Genomic DNA, 22,390 nt, shown 5'->3' on the forward strand with positions numbered 1-22,390 from the left:
TCAAAATGGAGCTCAGAAATCCAAAGTTTTAATTCCTAGCAAAATTTTAATTTAATAAAACAAGGCCAAATTTTTGGGGTGTCACAAATACTATCCCCCTTAAGAAAAATCTCGTCCTCGAGATTTGCTGAAAGCGGTGTTAAGAAAATAATTACGCCATAAAGATGTAGCTACAGTGAGAGGGCAATAAGTGGTGAAAACCACAGTGTGAAAAACTGGGGCTGCGCAGAAAAGTCTACGGTCCGGGACAAAAATCGGGTGATTTCTACGCTGGATATAAATTTAGGATAACTCCTAAATTTAGATATACGCTGATCGCACCCGAGAGCATAGTGCTCTCTCTGGCTGACAGGTGGACCCGGGGTCCACTGTCAGTCTCCTCTTCTTCTCCCTCTGGCCCTTTCTTCCTCCTCTCTTCCGCGTGCTTCCTCCACCGGCGACGCCTAGTGTGTAGGGCATCTAGGCCGTACCGTGGTAGTGCGCGGCGTGCTAGCTGCCGGTGCAGCGTGCACTCACCTCGCGGGCCAGCGTGCTGTCGGCACTGCTCGCAGATTCGACTCCGAACACCGGCGATCGGCGACGAGCGGCGTTGGTGGACTTCGCCCACCGTACACCGAGCTCGAGCTATAAAAACGGCCGGGGTGCCTCTCTCTTCTTCCTCACCTCTTGGCCTCACTTCTCCTCCTTCTTCTTTCTCCATTACTGCTTACAGAAGCTCGGTCGAGGCTCTAATGGCGGAGGCGATGCCGGACTGGTTTGTGATCCTGATATGCGGAGGGCTGGCGATGCTGTTGGGGCTCTCTGTGCTCCTGTGTGCGATGATCTTCGACGAGTATCGCGACGCTGCGGCTCGGGTGTTGGCTCTCCGCGGAGGTGGTGATCATGAAGAGTAGATGGAGTGTGTCGGGTGCTAATTGTCGTTAGGGGGTGATTAGCTGGATGTAATGCCGTTGCAAAGTTTTGCAAACAGTGTATGTGTCTGAATGATTATGGTTGTGAGTCTGCTCGTGGTGCTGTGTGAAATTAATTAATCCATGTCGTGAAGTGGCAGGTGTAGCAATTTAGGGAAAAGAAATCTCACTCCAGGATTTCGCGAGGGAAAAGCAGTTAATTTAAAGGAGCATAAACCACAACAAAAACTACACACATTAGTAGAAGCCAATTAATTGACTCGTCGTACAAACTCAGGGTATCACGCATAAGTCACACACATAAATAAATGCTGCAAAGAACAAATACAGAAGTGACGTCTAAAATGAAAACGGTAACTGGGAGGGGTTCTGATAAAATGTCTCTGGTAAAGGGATACATTCTTCTTCTATTGGAGGAAGTGGATTGACCAGTCGATGCATGCGTCTCTCCGTGTCGGGTCTCAGTGGTCTGCCGATGGCAACCTGAGGATTTAAATCTGCGAGGCTCTGGAGATAATCCATCACTCGCTGGTTTAAATGCTCTTGAGCAATGATGTACTGGATAAGGTTGGCCAGAACTGGGTCTCTCTCAATACGTCCACCGGGAAAAGATGTTACTTCTCCGGGTGCTGCACGGCTCGGAAAGTAATAATATCCTCGTTCGCGGGCATAGGGTATTGCGGATCGAAGACGAGCAATTTCTTCTTTCACAGCAGCTTATATGGCCAGGTGTGGGGTTGGCATAGATTTCCCCACGAAGGAAACTTCTATTGGATCTTGATTGGGGTCTACAGGAGGGATATGCACTGCTGCCCAATATTCCGAGGTGGATGGGGTGATCCTTGATTTGAACAGCTCGTACTGGGGTGGCTGGGTAGAACCCATGGTACTGCGGGTAAAATCCCACAATAACTTGACAAAGCTACCTGGGGTTGCATCTGGGGTTCTCAGATGAATGCTGGGGTTTGGCATGACAGGAAGAAGCGTGAGTGTTGTGCGCAAAGTGAGGGTTGCTGGGTAAGGTCACAAGGTGGCCTTTATATAGCAATGGAGCCGGATCGTTTTACCGTGGTGAAAGGTAATAAATTTGCCAGTTTAGCTCCAAAGGTCGGGTCAGTGTCAGAGATACACATATCTCATAAAGAGACGTGTTACTGTGGTTGTCGTCGGGTTGGTTTTGGTAGTTGTGCCCGGAAGAATATGCAGCTATGCGCTGACCAAACATGCAAGGTTATTATTAAAACAGAGGCACAAAGACAGGCTGCGTTAATATATGTGGTCGCATGATTACAAAGCGATGATACATTGAAACTTGGTACTAATCGTACGGCTCAGTCTACCTCGTTTATGTCTAAACGGGCGTGCCTGGTGGATGTCGAGGCTTCTCCACGTGTCTCTCTGCCAGGATTAGTCGGAGATGGCGAAGGAACTGCAGGGTCGGGGTAGTGAGGATGACCATCGCGGGCATTGTTGGCCACAACCCCGTTGGAGTGTGCTCCCAAAATGCGACGAAGCACTTCTGGGGTTATCGCAGCACCTTGGCCGATGGCTGGGGCAGATCTCGGGGTCTCGATCGGTTGTCCAAACAGCACGACTGGGTTGTCGGTGTTGGGCTCGTTTTCTTCTCTCGCCGGGGCTCGACGAACCAGCTCTCCACGAGCTGCGATTAGATCAATGGTGATCTGGTCGAACAGTGACTCTAGTGCACTTACATAGCGCACTAGGTGCAACAATGCGGGGTCCGTCTCGTGATCTCCATTAGCAACTTGGGGTGGTCTACCATACCCTTCACGTCTGGGATAGTAGTGGAACGAGCGACAGTTAACTCTGGGCGACAAGTGCCTGAGATGAACTATAGCCTCTCGAGCGGCTAGCTGGATGGCTTGTGGCTCAAAGGAAGTTGTTCTTCTGGTGAACCGGTAGGGACGCTCGGGTGCCAGACTCCTACCGTAAATGTGCACAGTGGCCCAGAATTGGCGGTCTTCACCGCTCATGGGTCCTTGATACACAACATATTCGGGTGGCTCCTCTAACGCGTAGGCACGATGGGTGAGGTTTGCGAGGATGGTCACAAAACCTCCAAGGTTGGTTGTTGTGGTTTCGTTGTGCACGACAGGTCCAGGCATTGTGGCTCGGTTTGGGGTAGCGGTTGTGCGGTGCTGGTTGGGGGCTAGCGCGCCCTTTTTATAGGAAAAGGGAGCGGAGTCTTCCTTCGCACGCTTGCGAGAAAGGACTATTTAGGGGCCGGTCACTAGCGCATGAGTGACAGGTTAGGTTGATAGGTTGGGCACAGACTGCCAAAAGGTGTTGGGGTCACTGTGTGGCTATCTTGCATGAGAAGCTTGGCTGGGGTTTGGTTAAGGTCTAGTGGGTTGGTTTGCCTAAGTTTATTGACCTGGCTAAGATAGGATTAGCCAATGGTCAGCCTGGCTCTGATACCAAGCCTGTCGCGACCGGATTTCTGGGTAATAAAATTCCAGAAAAAGACCGTCGTGCTCATCAGCCCCAGGATTACTGTTAGCTGATGAGGCTCCAACTTGATACAGAAATTCCAAGCAAAATACAGAATATGTAGTACAAGACCATTCCGGCCTATGGGTACAACCAATGGTTTCTAGTGATTGATGGCGGAAGCGGGTTGTGAAACATCTGTGTCTATGGGACTCCATTTCCCACGGGAACAGCTGACCAGGTTATATTTCCTATCTTCGCGAGGCTGCTATCTCCATTTGCGTGGGTTCCGGGGCTGGCATCGCGTCGCTCCTCTCCGTGCAAGAAAAATCTGGCCAAGACAATAGCCAGGGACAAGCCAGTGAGTACTTTGAATGTACTCGCAAACATTATGAACATAGGTATAATATAACCATGATGTGCAAAAGAAATATTTTTATGCTCATGACGTCAGTCACAATAGATAGATGAACTCTGATGCGTGCAAGCAAGTTATTTATAAAATTGCAATAACATGGTAGTATAAAAACTTATGAAACAAATAACAAGTAATGCCACAGTCGGGCGTCTGAGCGACGCCACCTAAAGGGCTTTAAAAGAAATGCCACAGTCGGGTGTCTGAGCGACGCGACATAAAGGGCTTTAAAATAAATGCCACAGTCGGGCGTCTGAGCGACGCCACATAAAGGGATTTAAAAGAAATGCCAGAGTCGGGCGTCTGGGCGACACCACATAAAGGGCTTTAAAAGAAATGCCACAGTCGGGCGTCTGGGCGACACCACATAAAGGGCTTTAAAAGAAATGCCACAGTTGGGCGTCTGGGCGACACCACATAAAGGGCTTTAAAAGAAATGCCACAGTCGGGCGTCTGGGCGACACCACATAAAGGGCTTTAAAGGAAATGCCACAGTCGGGCGTCTAGGCGACACCACATAAAGGGCTTTAAAAGAAATGATCATAGTGAATATCCCGGAGGTAGAACCATCCTAGAGATATTTGGTAATAATATCACGGGTTAGTCAATAACAATAATAATCATAGATATCACAAGTCACGAGTAGAAATTCCATTTTCTGGTTAACCGTTTCACCTCCGAAGACCGACACTAAGACCGACACCTGACTCATCCCAGACTGCAATCCTGAACCATGGACACGGCTATTCGAATAGGTTTGTTCTCTGCAGAGGGTGTACTCTTTACCCACGAGTAACGGATTTCTTTAGTCCATCAGGACTAATTCCATCTACGGTCTTTTTGTTGAAAACACACCTAACTTGCACACACCAGCTTATCACACACGTGTCTGGAATCACCCACGACACCTGTTAAGGAAACTCTAAGTGGGGAGGCTACAACCTCGCGTAGCATGAGATCAAATTTATATCGCGCGCTCTAAGGGGTGGCCTCCCCTCTCGGTCCCAACCGGAAACACCCATGCCCCCGGACCAGGTGGCCTGCCTACCAGTTACAACCGGTATGTTCCACCATGGCCTCTCTGTACGGTGTGTGCTAGAAAGAGGTTGACAACTTACTGAACCGTACTCTACTTACTGTAGAGACGAGTGGTAGTACGCAACAAGTATGGGGGTTACTAGAACAAGACTCGATCTACGGTCGACTCAGGAGGTTCAAGTATTCCCTGCATGATTAGCATAACAAATATATTTCATCCAACAGAGTCACTTCTCATATCACCTTACCATGCCATACCAGACATAACCGTCCCGACGGAGACCGGCGACAAACTCATACCTAGCCAAGGCTGAGGTTTTCCCGGTTTCCTGCCGGTATGCATGCAAGGCACATGAGGGTGATTATCTTCACAAGTGTGTTCATTTCCAACAGCATGGAAATCATTAACATGCACCCAGGCATATGATCATATCACATGAAATAACAAGTCCTTCGAAATGCGGTGGTGTTGTAAACTCATCAACAATCAATCCAAAATTATTATGCCGGGGTTCAGAATGCTTGCCTTCAATGTGCGGGAAGGCAGGGTGCACTCCAAAACTTTTGAAAGCTTCTTCTCTCTCCCAAAATCCTATTTGAAAATATATTTGAATTAACACACATTTCAAAAACAGAACCAAAAAGTTGTTTGAAAATTTTTCAAATAAATCCTAAAATAAACTAGATCAAATATGAGGAAGGTAGGAAAAAGAATCAACTCATTTGGACTTATATTTAAAAAGTTAGAGCCAGTCAAACATTTGGTCAAAATCTGTTTTTTTAAATAAAACAAAAAAAAGAAAATGGTTTAGAAGGGAATACGTTTTCGGAGCGGGGAAAGCGTACTGGGGAAAATACGCCTTCACTTAACCGACATGGATAGGCGCAGTGTCACTGACAGTGGGTCCAAGGGGCCCACTGGTCAGGTTTGACCCGTCGCCGTGCGTCGTCTCCCTCCTCTGCCCGAGCAGAGCGGGGTTCCGGCGATCGTCGCCGGCGTTTGGCTGCTCCTCGCGGGCCCCCGAGTGTGGGAATGGATCCGCATGGCTGGGGCGGTTCTCCCGGTGGTCGTAGGGTTGCTGGGGAAGGAGTAAATCACCGGCGGCGAGCTCCGCGGCGGAGGGAAGCTTCGGTGGCAAAGTGATTTGTTGGCGGCGACGGCTCTCGATCAAAATTAAGTAGGGGGTTGGGTTCACAGGGGAATGAGGAAGTTCTTGGTGGAGAGAACGGAGAGGGGGAGGTACTGGAGGTGCCGGATTGGCTGGGGCGGTGGCGGCGGCAGGAGTTGCCGGAGATGATGAAGAAGACCTCCCCGGGTCGAATGCGAGGCAGGGGAGCGCCATGGGGGTAGCATGAGGTCGCGTGCGTGCTCAGAGGGGCTCGGGGTGTCCATTTATAGCACGCCAAGGTCGGTTCCGCGGCGGTGGATAAGGGCGGCCGGCGAACCATCGTTCTGTAGCTGCAGGTGAACGTGGCGTCGACGAGAGCTAGGCGACACACTCGCGGATGAGCACGCGCTGTTCCAGGGCCAGGTGGCGAGCGGGCGAGGCTTGGGCGGCGCTGCCCGTGGCAGAAGCGCACTGCCGACGCCGGAGTGCCGCCAAGAACGCCCTGGCGGCGGCGCTGTAGCGTGCCAGGGTGGTTTGGCGCGATGCTGCGAGGCGGGGAGTTCGTGGCGAGGTGCTGCCGTGTGGGCCAAAGCCAGGGGGCCAGCGTGTCGGCTCGGGCGCGGCATCGTGCAAGATGCGCGCTCTGGGCGCGTCCAGTGCATGCACTGGGTGTGCTCGACGAAATGCCAGAGCATGCTACAGAGCTTGGTTGAGACTGGCAATTAACAGACCTAGGTTAGGAGAAACAGGGAGTCTAGTGGACATGCTGGTTTGATCAGAGGTGCAAGTTCACAGTGCGCTGCCAAAACTCATGTCAAAACTGGTCATGCTCTCCAGGTGTTTGACAAAATGCCAAGGGCACTTAGGCATTTCTTGGAGTGGCCAAAATCTCCAGATCAGTGTCTCTGTGGATGAAAGAGAGGGTGGTGAGGTTAGTTGGTGAAATGCACAAACTTGTTAGTGCAAGTCTAGCAGAATTTCAATTCTGGACAGGAAATAAATGGCATTATTTCATGAACCAAAATTGATCCAAAAGGTGCATGCTCCTGGACTTAAGGGTTTAACATGGAGGACTACAAGTAGGAGAAATAGTTAAGGGTATAGGAGCAACTAAAATGGTGGTTGCTGTACAAATCCTCAAATTGGACCAGAATGGAAATGAGGTTGATCCACTCAAATTTTTCAAAGAACATAAATAGGTTTTTGCACAAAGTGAAACAATAGTCTCCTACTGACCTCCCTTAATTTTGGTAGAAGTTTTAAAGAAATATAAAAATGGGTTGCAGTGCAAAATGCACTCTGGACCAGAGAAGAAAAATTGAGAGTAGGGCTCAAAATATTTAGTGAATGAAATATATTTTTGCATAAAAGTTATTTACAAACATCACATGACATCTCCAAATTTTTGTGGAAATTTTAAGTGAATCTATCAAATGGTTGTAGTTCAAATATGGTCAATTAACCTTGAAAAACCATTTTCAAGAAAATAAAGATCAAGCAATTAAGTTAGTTAATTAGTTATACTGATAAAAGGAAAGTTTTTCTTGAGAGGTTAAACAAGTCCAATAACATAATTGAAAAGTTTTCTCTTTGGGAAAAACTCATCATAACAGGGAAGGAAATGATTTAAAAAAATCAAAATGGAGCTCAGAAATCCAAAGTTTTAATTCCTAGCAAAATTTTAATTTAATAAAACAAGGCAAATTTTTGGGGTGTCACATGTGATTGTTAAACTTGTGTCAAAACTTCACTTAAACTTAAAGAATTTAAAGACTGCTACTTGTAGTACCTAGTGTCTAATCACCCCCCCTCTATACACCTCTTCTCGATCGTTTCAGCTACCTTCCCGAGGGAGAGCAGCGCGGTGAGGCTAGTCACTGAGCTCGGAGGCTCCCTGAGGTTAATGCAGCCATGAGGCCACCCCAAGTTGTTTATCACCAGCACGGAGCATAGTGCTTCCGGTCTTGCATGGGCATAGCCGCTCCTCGGCAGTGTCGACGGCCAGCACGAAGCATGGTGCTTCCACTGGTGTGTGGGAGGGGGCTCCCTCTAAGGAGAGCCCCTGGGGCATGTACAGCCCCGCCCTGACACGTGGCTTGCACGTTAGGGTTGGAGGAGGTGTATATGGGCACTCGCGAGCCAGCGCGGGACTCACGAGGCCCTACCTCAAGGCGGGTTGCGCCTGGTCTTGATTAGGGATGCTTGGGTTGGTCCTGCGAGATGGTTAGGCAGCCTGCGCCAAATGTGTTTCCTGAGGTTATTGCATGAGAAGGCCAGACACCAACGACCCCAGGAGGTGACGTGAATGGGACCATCCTGATAGACAGAGCTCAGCCGCTGGATTTATCGATGCTACAGGGACGGACCCGAGCATAGACGCCGTGCCCAGTCATCTCATGCAAGGATACTGAAGAAAAACAAGCGGCACGCGGTTCCCATGGCCACAGGGGCACCAAGTCGCGCGCCCTCACTCATCCACCCACGATTAGCTCATACGAGAACAAGGCACCAAGAGCCATGGAAGGTGACGTACACTGGGCTGGCCCGTGATCCAGAGCTCAGCTACTTGGGTTTAGCGAAGTTGCAGGGACGGACCCGAGCACAGACGCCGTGCTAGTCATTAATCATGAGGCGGTCGTGGGAGGGCTTGCAAGGGCGCGAGACATTCTTAGTGACGAAGCTCCTGTCAGGCAGTCGATAATTCAAGAGTAGCTAACAAAGGATTGTAACTAGCTCTAATAGATGCTGAAGGGATACACGCCGTAAGGACGGACCCACGAGGCCTGGGGATGATGCAGCCCGAGGGGCGCCCCCAAACTGAATGAACTAGGGAGATGTCACCTGATACAGTTGCTGAAGAGTTGTTGAAGTAGCCAAAAACGCGTGCTGCTGAAGCCGTTGCTCATGAGCCACTCCAGGGCCGAGCCTTGGGAGGCTCGGAGGGACCGGAAGGCTCCTGAAGTTGCTCCTCCATCGCCGCTAGGACCGCCTGGTGCCTGGCTTCGCAGGCCGCCTGAGCGTCCCTCATGCAGCGCTGGAACGCCTCAGCCACGCCCATCAGGCCAAAAGGCATGCGGATGTAGCTGTGAGGCAGACCCTCGCATCGGCCGACACGAGACAGCCACATGAGTTGCCGAGACCTGGCCCTGTTGAGCTTGGGGATGTCGATGCAGACATGGAACTCCTTACCCTTGCCAGGGCAATGAGCCACGCCATGCGGCAATCGACGACCGCCTTGCAGAACCCTTCCTTCCCGAATCTCCTCGATTGCCTTGCTGATGAACTCGTGAACGCCTCGTGCCTCATGCCTGCCGCCTTCTCCTAGGAAGTGTGCTCTGAAGAGCGCCTCTCTCACGACATTGGCTAGGTCTGAGGCCCTCCAGAGGAGAGCCCCGAAGCCTAGCCTGAGAGGAGCGTCGGGCACGTGTCCCTATGCGATGGGTGAAGGTGCCGCGTTCGGAGATGCCAAACTCAGTGTTGTGTCCTCGAGTGATGCTCCCTCACGAGACCCCTGGCCCAGCTGTAGCTTCTTAGTCTTGGGGGCGACCTTAGGAGGGAGGGCGCCGTCTTCGTCTTGCGGGTTCTCAATTGTTGCAGCCTGGAAGACGCGCTCGAGGGAGCACACTGCATCCTTCTCTTGGTAGGCGACCGTGATGATGCCGCCGCTTCCTGGCATCTTGAGGACATTGTAGCCGTGGTGTGTGGCCGCCATGAACATGGCCAGTGCTGGGTACCCTAGGATGGCGTTGTAGGGAAGATGAATGTCGGCGATGTCGAAATCGAAGAGCTCGGTGCGGTAGTTGTTGCGCTTGCCGAAGGTGACAGGGAGGTGAACTTGCCCGATCGGGTGTGTTAATCCGTCGGTCACTCCTGAGAATGGCTTGGTGGGGTGCAGCTGGTAGTATGGCACCTGAAGCCTGTTGAACGTCTGAACAGAGAGAACATTGAGCCCCACTCCAGCATCGATGAGGGTCTTGGTGATGTTCATGTTGCTGATGACAGGGGAGCAGAGCATGGGGAGTGCACCTGCGGTGGCTGTGCACTTGAGCCGGTCCGAGGAGTCGAAGGTGATGGCGCACTTGGACCACTTGAGAGGGCAAACCGCTTCGGGCTTCGGGAGTGCTGCATTCACCTCGCGTGCAAACTGCTTGAAGACACGGTGGGAAGCTCGGGCCTGCGAGTCGCCCAAGATGCAGGCAATGGGTCGAGGCTCCTGGAAGCCCCCAGCCCCCTCGTCCTGGTGGTGATCTTCGTTCCTTCTTGGAGGTGGAGGCAGAGGAGGCAAGGCCACGTTTCCCTAAGGACGGTCCTCAAGAGGCTGCTCCCTCTAGTTGCCCTCGCGAGGCTGGTCCTGCCAGCGGTCCTCACGGGGCTGGTCGCGCCACTCCTGACGGCGGTTGCGTCCGTCCCAGCATCCTCCACCTCAGACACCTCCGCGATCGTAGCTCGGACCATTGCGCTCGGGGCATCGACCGAGGCGCCTGTCATGGAGAGCCCTGAGCTCCTGGCAGTCACCGGTGTTGTGGCTGTAGACGTTGTGGAAGGCGCAGAATGACCGCTTGCCCTTGGACGACTCGGGGTGGTCACAGCAATGCTTGGTCTCTGGCTCGGCCGCAAGCACGGCTGGCCACTTGCGCTTTGTGTCCTTGGCCTTGGTCTTCTTGTCTTCTAGATCAGCATCAAGGAGCTCGAGGAGGGAAAGGCGTCCCTCCTCAGCCCTTGCACACTTGTTCGCCATGTTGAACATCTCCAGAGCAGTGTAGAGGTCCTCATGGATGCCTAGCTCCTCCTTCGTCTTGACATCACGGACGCCATGGGTGAACGCGGAGATGATGGCCTCGTCAGAAACCTTGGGAATCTTAAGGCAAACGTTGTTGAAGCGCTGGATATACTTATGCAGGGTCTCTCCAGGCTGTTGCTTGACGCGATGCAGGTCGCCCGCGGCCGGCGAACGGTCGCGAGTGGCCTGGAAGTTGGCGATGAAGCTGTTGCGCATCTCCTCCCAGGAAGAAACCGACCCCTCGGTCAGTTTCAGGAGCTAAGAACATGCGCCATCCATGAGGGCCATCGGGAACCAGTTTGCCATGATCTTCTCGTCACAGTTGGCCGCCTCGATCCTTAGCTCGTAGAGCTGTAGGAACTTGGCGGGGTCTGCAGTGCCGTCGTAGCGTGGAGGCAGGTCAGGCTTGAACTTCCTCGGCCAGACGACGTTGCGGAGCTCCGCAGTGAACGCGCGGCACCCTGCCGTGGCCACCGGAGGTCGTCGAGGGGGTGGAACTTGGTCCTGGTGCACGCGCACCACCACCTCCTGTGGCGGCTCGCGAGCTTGGTGCTGGGGTGCTGCAAGCACACGCGCTTCTCCTTGGGGACGTTGCACCACCTGGCAGCTCACGTCATCTCGAGCCGGCGCAGGGCGCTGTGGGTCGTGCTGTGGAGCCATGCGCCTTGGCTCGATGATGGCGCCCCGGGTCAGAGCTTGAGGAGGAGCCCCGTGCGTGATGTCGCTCGCTGCAGGTGGTTGCTGAAGCAGCAAGCGAGCCGGCCCGTTGGAGCCCTAGTGCGCGACACTGATGAGCTCAGTGATCCGCTTGAGCCACTCCTCATAGAGGTCACCCACCGAACGGTAGCAAAGAAGCTCCCGTGCCATGAGCAGAGCGGCCTGGGCGTCCACCTAGCCGGGGCGCACGTGGGATGACAAAGCTGCTGGGATCACTTACGGAGTAGCGGCGTGGACGTCACGGCGCACTGAAGGGTGCAGCGATGAAGCTTGCTGCTCGTGGCCGGCAGGGCCCATGGCGGCGTTGGCCATTGGAGAGGGAGCGCGGCGGGTGCAGCCGTCACCCACCGGAGTCGTCTGAGCGACACGGGCGGCGACATCAGCCCGACGCTCGGCACGAGCCCTGCGCGCATTGGCCATGGAGATGTCCGAGCGGTGGCGGATCAAACGATGAAAGAGAGGATCTGACGCACCCCTACCTAGCGCGCCAAATGTCGGATTTAGGGATCCAGGAACCCTTGAGAGGTTTGAACTCTGGGGTGAGTGGGGAGGTCTCAACCTGCCTAGCCTATCTACTCGTGATCCTCCTAGCCTAGCGCGACGAGCTCAAAGAGACACAAAGACACATAGATTTATACTGGTTCGGGCCACCGTGGTGGTGTAACACCCTAATCCAGTGTGGTGTGGCAGATTGCCTCGAGGGTCTATGGATGAACTAGTACAAAGGATGAACAAGCCTCAGGAGGTGAGGTGTTCTTGAGCTGGTGTGGTGCTCTACTTGTTCTGATTTCGGTCCCCTTCCTATGGTGGTGGCTAAGTCCTATATATAGTGGCCTTCGTCCTCTTCCGAAATATGAGCGGGAAGGGGACAAGTAGTACAGTCTATGCTGACAAAAGTAGTCTTCGCCTGCGAAAAGCCTCTGGTCGTGACGCTGTGGTGGGCTCGGGGATGACCTCCGTCCTACCGTCCTGGCGGTCTTGGTCTTGTTCCACCAGAATGGAAACCTTTGGCTGATTCCTCGGGACTCTGCGCCTATGGCTTGCCTCCCTTGCACCGAAGAGGAAACTTGTGCTCTGCGCCTACCTGGCATTGGTCGTCATGGCTTACGTCAAACCGAGCCTCATGAGATATCTTGCAGAGAACTCTCCGCCCCTCATGAGCCCTCCTAAGGAGGCCACTTCCTTCGGGGGTCTTGGCATCATCCGCCTCAAGAGGCTTGGCCCCTCATGAGGGTCTTGTGGTGTTGGTGCTGAAGCTGGGCCGTACCAGGCCGTCGATGAAGCCACATGGTGGGCTGCAGGCAGGCAGGACTAGATACCCCCAAGTCCAGGACGCCGACAAAGATGATCCTCGGGTTTATAACTCCCAAGGGAAAGGTTTAGATTGTTAGGCAAATGGAAAACTAAGGTTGGGCCTTGCTGGAGGAGTTTTATTCAAAGCAAACTGTCAAGGGGGTCCCATAACCCCAACCGCGTAAGGAACACAAAATCACGGAACATAACACCGGTATGATGGAAACTAAGGTGGCAAGAGTGGAACAAAACACCAGGCATAAGGCCGAGCCTTCCACCCTTTACTATATATATAGATGCATTAAAATAAGAGATATTGTGATATCCCAACATAATCATGTTCCAACATGGAGCAATCTTCAACTTCACCTGCAACTAACAACGCTATAAGAGGGGCTGAGCAAAAGCGGTAACATAGCCAAACAACGGTTTTCTAGGAAGGTGGTTTAGAGGCTTGACATGGCTATGGGAGGCATGATAAGACAAGTGGTAGGTAGCGCGATGTAGCGATAGAACGATCAACTAGCCAGTATAGACAGAAGTGATATCGAGGGTAACGGTCATCTTGCCTGAAATCCTGCTAGGAAGAATAACGAGTCCATGAAGAAGACGAACGGACGAAGTGGAACCAAGCGTAGTCGAACGAATCCTCACGATCGCAACGAAATAGGAACTATCGAGAAGAAGCACAACCGGAAAGAAACAAACAACATGGTAAACACACAACACATAAACATGGCATGATGATCAACCAAGTATGATGCATGACAAGGCTATATGATTCTACTGATGGCAAGAGATGATGCATACAAGAACATTACATTAAAGCAAGTTTAAATGAGGCCGAAAACAACATATAACAAATCTAGTAAGTCCTCATATGCAAATTTTGAAATTGGTCCAGATCTGAATAAACCTTATGTTCAAGTAGTTAAACAGCAAGTTAAGATGCACCATGATGATCTACATGAAATTTTAGTCAAGTTACATATAAAGTTCATTTAATTTGGAGCTACGGCCTAGAAGATATGAGCAACGCAAGTTAAACATAGCATTGATGCAAAATGCATTCAAACATGAAGCACATGCTCCAAACAAGAATGCAACAAGATAATATTAAACTACATGTAATTCTAAACAAGTTTCATATAGAGCATGCTCAAAACGTAGCATCGGTTCAACACATACACCCAAAACAAGATATAACAACAATCTGCCCAAAACAGCAACTAGGCACTTTGCAACCATCAAAACAACATGCTACAGGAACTATATGAGCACAAACTTGACATTCACTTCTTTTACATATAACAAACTTCAAATTTTACTAAGGTTCGGGTTCATAGGCACCAAGATTAAACCAATATGATCAATGCAAAAAGCAACTTTATAAGACAAGAGCATATACATGAGCAGAGTTAATATGATGACATGTTGGAGGCATCAAACAAAGATTATACAGAAACTATACATAGCAAACAAGGGCATGGTGTCGAAGTACACATAACAAAGAGAAAATAATATCATGGCATCATATACATACAGCTCATGGATTAGTAGGAACCAACAAGACAAGGTTGAATGTTGAAACAGTTTTAGCAAGTGTAAAACAGCAACATCATAATAGAATGTTTGCAAGCATGGAACAAAGGCATATGAAGTCCAAAATTAACAACCATGGCATGTGAAAAAATTACTCATAGTATGATTCAAAACATGTAATTGGAGCATCTCCATAATAGGCATGGATCAATTAATAACAAGCTCACAACAAGGCATCACGAAGTTAATAGAAAACTGGAACAACATATAGGCATATTCATGGCAATTAAAACATATGCTAGAGGACATATATAGGGCATAAAAAGCGAATAACATGGAAATCAAAACATGTCAACTAAGAATCTCCATATTACGCATGGGTTAATTAGTAGCATCAAGCAAACATAGCAACATGATATGACAGAAACAGACTTGATAGCACATTAACAACAAGTAGCCCACTTCACAAGCTTGATGCATTCACTACAGAGTATATCAAAATATATGGATTGCACCACCGTAAATATGGAATAATTATGCTCCTAAAACATGTAGACATGATGCTCAAAAGAAAATCACACAAAAATATATAAAAATGACAAATAGGCAAGTTACATCAGTTTTCAGAAGTTAACAACAACATGCACTTTTGTAACAGGGATTAATATGTCAATATGCACCCTAACATGAATTCAGCGGCATCCAAAATGAAGATCATGAAGAGTAGAACACGTTCATATTAAGATCATCATCATAGGATCAACAGAGACAAAGTTACACCACTCACAAGACACCTAAATGATGTTAACATGCAGCAGTTTACAGCAGTTTATATCACTTAGCAGTTTTGCAACGAAGATTAAGGCATCAAGATGAACAGTAACATGAATGAAAATGCAGCCATCATGTAGAGCATGAAGAGACAAACATTTCGATATATCATATGCACAAAACGGAGCTATATGCATGGAGATATGACGGGGATGTACCGGTGATGTACCAAGATCACTCGTTAACTCTCGGCCCATTCCAAGAACGTTATTCTGTGGCTCACAAAACAAGATCTATGAGGTGCGACAAGCGCGTGCAAGTGTGGTTGGGCTCAGAATGAACAACGGAGAGAACTGGGAGTACCCGAACGGATGCAGGTTTTGAAAAACATGCAGATGAAATGCAGATGATGACATGGCAAGATGCAACACCCAAGCAAATGACATGGTAAGAATGGCGTATAACTGGAAGATATCTGGCACGTCGTTCTCGGGGCGTTACAACTAACTCATGACTAACCCTAGACTAACTCTAGCCAAAGAGGTGTTTGGATGACAGGGTTAGATTGACAATAAATGCACTTGATGGAGAGAGAAAAGTGATTTTTCAGTGGGCCCCACGAGAACTAGCTCCAATTAGCACCACTTGGCTGGTGAGATAGATGGAGAAAAGTATTTTTTCAGTGGGTCCAATGAGAACTAGCTCCAATTAGCACCTCTTGGGTGGGATAGTTTTTTTTGGTGGGTTAGGCAGAACTTGCTCCAATCTAACCCTCATGTTTGGATACTTTAGGGCTATTTGAGCCCCAACTAGCTCAAACTAACTCTAACCCATGGATCCAAACAGGGCCAAAGTTAGTCTTGGAAAACGCATTAAGCCCTATAGACATGGACAGACAGAGTACATGGTACTAGCAAACGCTCACCATTAGTAGTAGTTCATTGGTTGGTTTTGATTTTTGAATTGAGTAGTGCTAGTACACTTCGTTGTGCTGCTACCGTCCAATATTCGCATGTGGTGGTTTCTAGAATAAAAAAGGAGGTAGTACTTACTGTGGGAAAGGTGAAGTGATGGTTGCTTCGCCCGAGCAACTTATTACCCTAGGAATATTGGAATACCAGCGGATTCAGCGAAGAGAGAAATGATGGTTCCTTCGTCTGAGAAACTTACTATGGCGAAGGTGGGGCTCTGTGATTTGACTACTCACTATTCATTATTACTGTGGCGCAACGACCGAGGTGAATCTCCCCTGCAGTTGTGCACTCAATATTGTTGCATGGCAGGTGGAGCCAGATGAAGGATGTGAAGGAAATATGCCCTAGAGGCAATAATAAAGTTATTATTTATTTCCTTAACTCATGATAAATGTTTATTATTCATGCTAGAATTGTATTAACCAGAAACTTAGTACATGTGTGAATACATAGACAAAACTTATAGTCCCTAGTATGCTCTACTTGACTAGCTTGTTAATCAAAGATGGTTATGTTTCCTAACCATAGACATGTGTTGTCATTTGATGAACGGGATCACATCATTAGGAGAATGATGTGATGGACATGACCCATCCGTTAGCTTAGCATTATGATCGTGTCAGTTTCATTGCTACTCCTTTCTTCATGACTTATACATGTTCCTCAGACTATGAGATTATGCAACTCCCGAATACCGGAGGAACACTTTGTGTGCTACAAAAACGTCACAACATAAATGGGTGATTATAAAGGTGCTCTACAGGTGTCTCCTAAGGTGTTAGTTGGGTTGGCATATATCGAGATTAGGATTTGTCACTCCGTGTTTTCGGAGAGGTATCTCTGGGCCCTCTCGGTAAAACTCATCACTATAAGCCTTGGAAGCATTGTGACTAATGAGTTAGTTGAGGGATGAAGTATTACGGAACGAGTAAAGAGACTTTCTGGTAACGAGATTGAGCTAGGTATGATGATACCGACGATCGAATCTCGGGCAAGTAACATACCAATGACAAAGGGAACAACGTATGTTGTTATGCGGTTTGACCGATAAAGATCTTCGTAGAATATGTAGGAACCAATATTAGCATCCAGGTTCCGCTATTGGTTATTGATCGGAGACGTGTCTCGGTCATGTCTACATAGTTCTCGAACCCGTAGGGTCCGCACGCTTAACGTTCGATGACGATTGGTATTATGAGTTTATGTGATGTGATGTACCGAAGATTGTTCGGAGTCCCAGATGTGATCGCGGACATGACGAGGAGCCTTGAAATGGTTGAGACATAAAGATTGATATATTGGATGGCTATATTCAGACACCAGAAGTGTTCCGGAGAAGTTTCGGATAAAGAGTGCCGGAGGGTTACCGGAACCCCCTTGGGGGAACTAACGGGCCTAGATGGGCCTTAGTGGGAGAAGAGGAAGGGCCAGGAGGGGCTGCCCCCCTGAGTCCGAATAGGACAATGGAAGGGGGCGGTGCCCCCTCCTTTCCTTCCCTTCCCCCTCTTCATTCCTTCCCCCTCTCTCCCTTTAGGTGGAAACCTACTAGGACTTGGAGTCCTAATAGGATTCCTCTCTTTGGGGCGCGCCCAAGGAGGGTCGGTCAGCCTCCCCTCTCCTCCTTTATATATGGGTGCAGGGGCGCCCTAGAACACACAAGTTGACAATTGTTTTAGCCGTGTGTGGTGCCCCCTCCATAGATTTTCACCTCGGTCATATCGTCATAGTGCTTAGGCAAAGCCCTGCGTCGGTAACTTCATCATCAACGTCACCACGCCGTCGTGCTGACGAAAATCTCCCTCAACCAGGATCTAGAGATCGTGGGAGGTCACCGAGCTGAATGTGTGCAGATCGCGGAGGTGTCGTACCTTCGGTGCTAGGATTGGTCGGATCGTGAAGACGTACGACTACATCAACCGCATTGTCATAATGCTTCCGCTTTCGGTCTACGAGGGTACATGGACAGACTCTCCCCTCTCGTTGCTATGCATCATCTAGATAGATCTTGCGTGATCATAGGAATTTTTTTTGAAATTACTGCGTTCCCCAACAGGATGTCCCACATGTCAGCAAAACGAAGTTGAATTGTTTCTGGCATTACTATCAATATTTCAGGATTTGTTTATATGTACGCATAATTTTCTAGCATAATGAAATTGTACTATAATGCTACGAAGGTTTCAACTTTGGTTCCCACAGAAAAAAGGTTTCAACATGGATTCATGTGTCCTCTTGCCACAAGATTCTCTCGTTACAACATTCCATCAAATACAAATGAAACTACCATGGCTGCTAATGCATCTCACACTACAAAAAAAAGACACATCCGTGACATTTTGGGCCGAACGAAAAAAATATCTATCATACTTATGACACTTCTATGGCGATAATTGTGACAAAACCCGATATCATCGTAGATGTGGTGGGTTCCTACTTCTATAACAAAAAATCATGACAGAAAATGGGCTTTTTGTCCTGGGCGGGACGGAGACGCAGCTGCATGACATTCTTTGAGCCGTCCATGACGGAAAAAACCATGGTAGAAGCGAGGGCAAGGAAAATTTCGGGGAGTTCCCGGTTACGGTGGGTGGTCGGGGGCTGAGCGATGCGCGTTTCTCTCGTACACGTACGCGCGTGTGTGCAGGTGTTGGCTCTAACTGAACCCAAGCGAGGCGTTGGGCTCTAACTGAACCCGAGCGATTGCATTGCAGGCTACGCTTTACTAAACCCGAGCGATCGATTGATGGTTTTTTTGACACTTGAAACAGTAGGAGAGGCTCTTATTGTATGTATTAAATAAAGTGACAAAAAGTCTTACAAAGTCATAACCTTATATCCATTGCCATGGAGCAACTTTTGGGGTGGGGTGAACACAAGAAAGAAGGAACTAAAGAGGTGTGAAAACAATGAAAAAGTTAAAGACTGTCTACAAAAGAGGACAAAAAGGGTTTAAGTTTATCTCCCAATCTATAGCGAAGAAGGGAGAGGTCTTCTCTCAACCTAGCCAGCCAGGACGATTTCGAAGGTGATATCCCTCTGAAGTGTTTGTTGTTTCTCTCTTTCCAAATGCTCCAAGCAGCCTGTAGAAAAATATCCATGAACATCGGGCTATTCCACGTAGATTTTGCATGCTCAATCCATTGAAGCCTTGTACCATGTGTTATCCAGTTGATATTAAGATGTGACCAGCACTCTCGGCTAAATGGAGAGGTGAAGAAAAGGTGCTCCAAAGTTTCTTCAATAGGTGAATTACACAGTAGACAAGTGTGATTGCCACCAATGTTGTAATGTCTCCTCTTGAGCATGTTTCGTGTGTTTAGTCTATCTGAGAGGAGTAGCCATCCGAACACTTTAATTTTCATGGTGACTTTAGATTTCCATAGCCAATTATATGTTTGGTGAGCTTTTATTTCTCTGAAGTAATAGGAGTAATATTGGCTCGCAGTGTAGTCTCCTTTATCCCAAATGCATGTCCATTTGTCCTCTCCGTGGGCCAAGGTAATCGGTGTCAACAGTTGTTGTAGATCCATCAATTCTGCATGTGCCTGTGCAGATAGAGGAAGTTGGAAGGTTTCCCCCAACGAGCCAGCCGTTAATAGAGCATGGACAGAGATATCTTCATTTCTGGTGAACGAGAAGGCCCTGGGATGGCTAGAGGCCAAGATATCATCCATCTAAAGATCTTTCCAAAGCAAAGTGGTGCGGACATCCTGAATTGTGACTTTGGTGCTGCCTCTATAGACGGCATGAGCTTTGTGATATCTCTCCATCAGAATGAACCACATGCATCCGTTGCATGTGGGATTTTCGAGGTGTAATAGGTGTTCCAGATTAGTTCCACCCACGGTAGATCCCAGTGATTATAGAACTTGTGCAGATATTTAAGCAACAGGGCATCACTTTGTATTCTGAGGTCTAATATACCCATTCCACCACATTCCTTTGGTTTGCAAATCATGCTCCAAGCAGCCAGAGAATTACATGATTCCCCCTGCTCCATCTTTTTAGTTCAAAGACATTTCCTTCTCATCATGTCTAATAGCTCAATAATGGAAATGGGAAGCTTGAGTGTACATAGAGCAAAGATTGTGAGAGAAGTGATCACTGAGTTCAGTAAAGAAAGCTTTGCTCCATACGAAATCATGTTGAGAGTAGTTGTGAGGCGGCGCTCCACTTTGCAAACCAAAGGCATTAAATCCTGAAAAGATGGTCGTGTGGACCCCAAAGGCAGCCCTAGGTAAGTGAATGGCATGTTGCTAGTCATGCAGCCGAAGATTTGGGCAATGTTGATACTGAGAGACTCATCACAGTTGATTGGGATGAGAGTGGATTTTTGGAAGTTTATTTTGAGGCCAATGGAAGTAGCATAATCAGACAAAATCTGCTTGATCGTGGCAGCTTGGGTTTCACAAGACGGGAGAACCAGAATTGTGTCATCAGCGTATTGAATAACCGGGTATTCTTTTTGGGTTGCACATGGAAAAGGAAGCTGAATATGACCATCATTAATGACAGCTTGAAGGAGGTTGGCGGCCAGCACGAAAATCAAAGGAGATAATGGGTCTCCTTGTCGTACCCCACTTTTGCAATGGAATTGTCTCTCCGGTACGCCGTTTAGTAGGACCGAAGATTTGCCTGAGGCCAGAATAGCTTTGATCCAGTTTAGCCATTTATCGTTGAATCCCATGTGATGCATAATCTCCAACATTGCTTCATGCTCAATCGTGTCAAATGCCTTAGCGAAATCAAGTTTAAGGAGGACAATTGTTTTTTTTGAGGTTTGGCATTGATAAATGTACTCGAACGCCCATGCCAGGCAATCTTGTATAGATCTTCCCTTCAAAAAAACATATTGATTTCGATGCACTATTTTTAAGATGATCTTTTGTAGACGGTTGGCAAGAAGTTTCATGATGATCTTAAGACAGCAATTGAATAGCGTGATTGGCCTATAATCATTGACTGAAGCAGGTACATTTATTTTTGGGATCAGAGTAATGATACTCTCATTAATGCTCTCCAGGTTTAAGTTGCCCTCATGGAATTGATTGCAAAGAAGGTAGAAGTCTTCCTTAATCACGTGCCAACAAGATTTGAGAAAGTGACCACTGAAACCATCTGGTCCCGGAGCTCTATCCGCAGGCATGAATTTAATCACATCATGTCGGGGGAAACTGATCCACGAACACCTATGGGACCGGCGGACCGAGCCCCTTTCGGTTCGACGGGGGGCAGAGGTCGCACGAAGAGTGGATCGAGGCGAAGCACACGAGCAGTTTACCTAGCTTCGGAGCTCTCTGGAGAGATAATACTCCTACTGCTGCTTGTATGATTGTATTGTGTTCTTGCTCGAGAGAGCTAAGTGTTTTTCTGGCTTCCGAATGATCCGACCCCCCTCTACGTTGTGCATGGGCCTCCTTTTATATGCTCAAGGGGTCACCGACAGGTGGCAACGCAGAGAAGGGTAAAAATGTAAAAAGAGAGGTGGTTGGTACAGTTACTTGTACAGTGTTTCCTACCTAACCCTGACGGCAGGGGACAAGGGCATTAAATGCCTGTCTGTGTAGCCCAAACAGTGCAGAAAAGGACCGTCAGGGGAGCCACCGCTCGCCACGATGGTGATCTTGTCAGCTTCGCATGCCACTGCGCACCGCTGGCTGCACAGCCTCCCGCCACGCGCGCCTGGAAAGGCCCCCAGAGCGACACGTTGGTGGATGCGCTGGAGCGTGGGCACAGAGTGGCCGCCTGCCGCGGCAAGCGCCTTGCCCTGGCCGTTATCTTGTCGGGCCTGGAAGATTGTCGCTCACCGGGCCTTGCCGGGACGCGCGGCGCGTCGCGGCAAGTTCCTTGAGATGCCTTGGTTGGCCTTCCCGGCAAGCTCCTCTTGCCGGGGCCTTGTCTCCTGGGCTTAAATACTTTGTTCTTGAATGGCTCCAAAGGAACCACGGAGGATCTTGGCAGTCGCCCCGCAAGCCTTGCCGCGGGGTGCTGCAATTGCCCGTGCACAAGTTCGGGGTACTAGGGTACCCCTATTCTAATACACCGACAGGAGCCCCCGGGCCTGGGCCATACACGGTGCCGAGCGCTGTTGGGCCAGGCCCAAAACAGGGCACGGGCACATGCGGCCTGGATTACGCCGAATCTTACTCCGTATCCACCGCGCCCTCCCCAACGGCACGCGTCGAATGCGGCGTCGTGGGAGAGATCGTGGGTGGATTCTTTATTCGGAAGGGCGAAACGTCCGCCCCCTCCCTCTTTATAAGCAGGGGAAACAGGGGCAGTTCGTCCCCCCCCCCGCTGGTTGCTACTACTCCATCTTCGTAAACCTCCGCCGCTCCCCCCTTCTTCTCGAAGCCGAGAGAGAGCAGCGCTCCGCCCCCCATTGCCAC

Source organism: Triticum dicoccoides, chromosome 5B, assembly GCF_002162155.2.
Source record: "Triticum dicoccoides isolate Atlit2015 ecotype Zavitan chromosome 5B, WEW_v2.0, whole genome shotgun sequence".
Lineage (NCBI taxonomy): Eukaryota > Viridiplantae > Streptophyta > Magnoliopsida > Poales > Poaceae > Triticum > Triticum dicoccoides.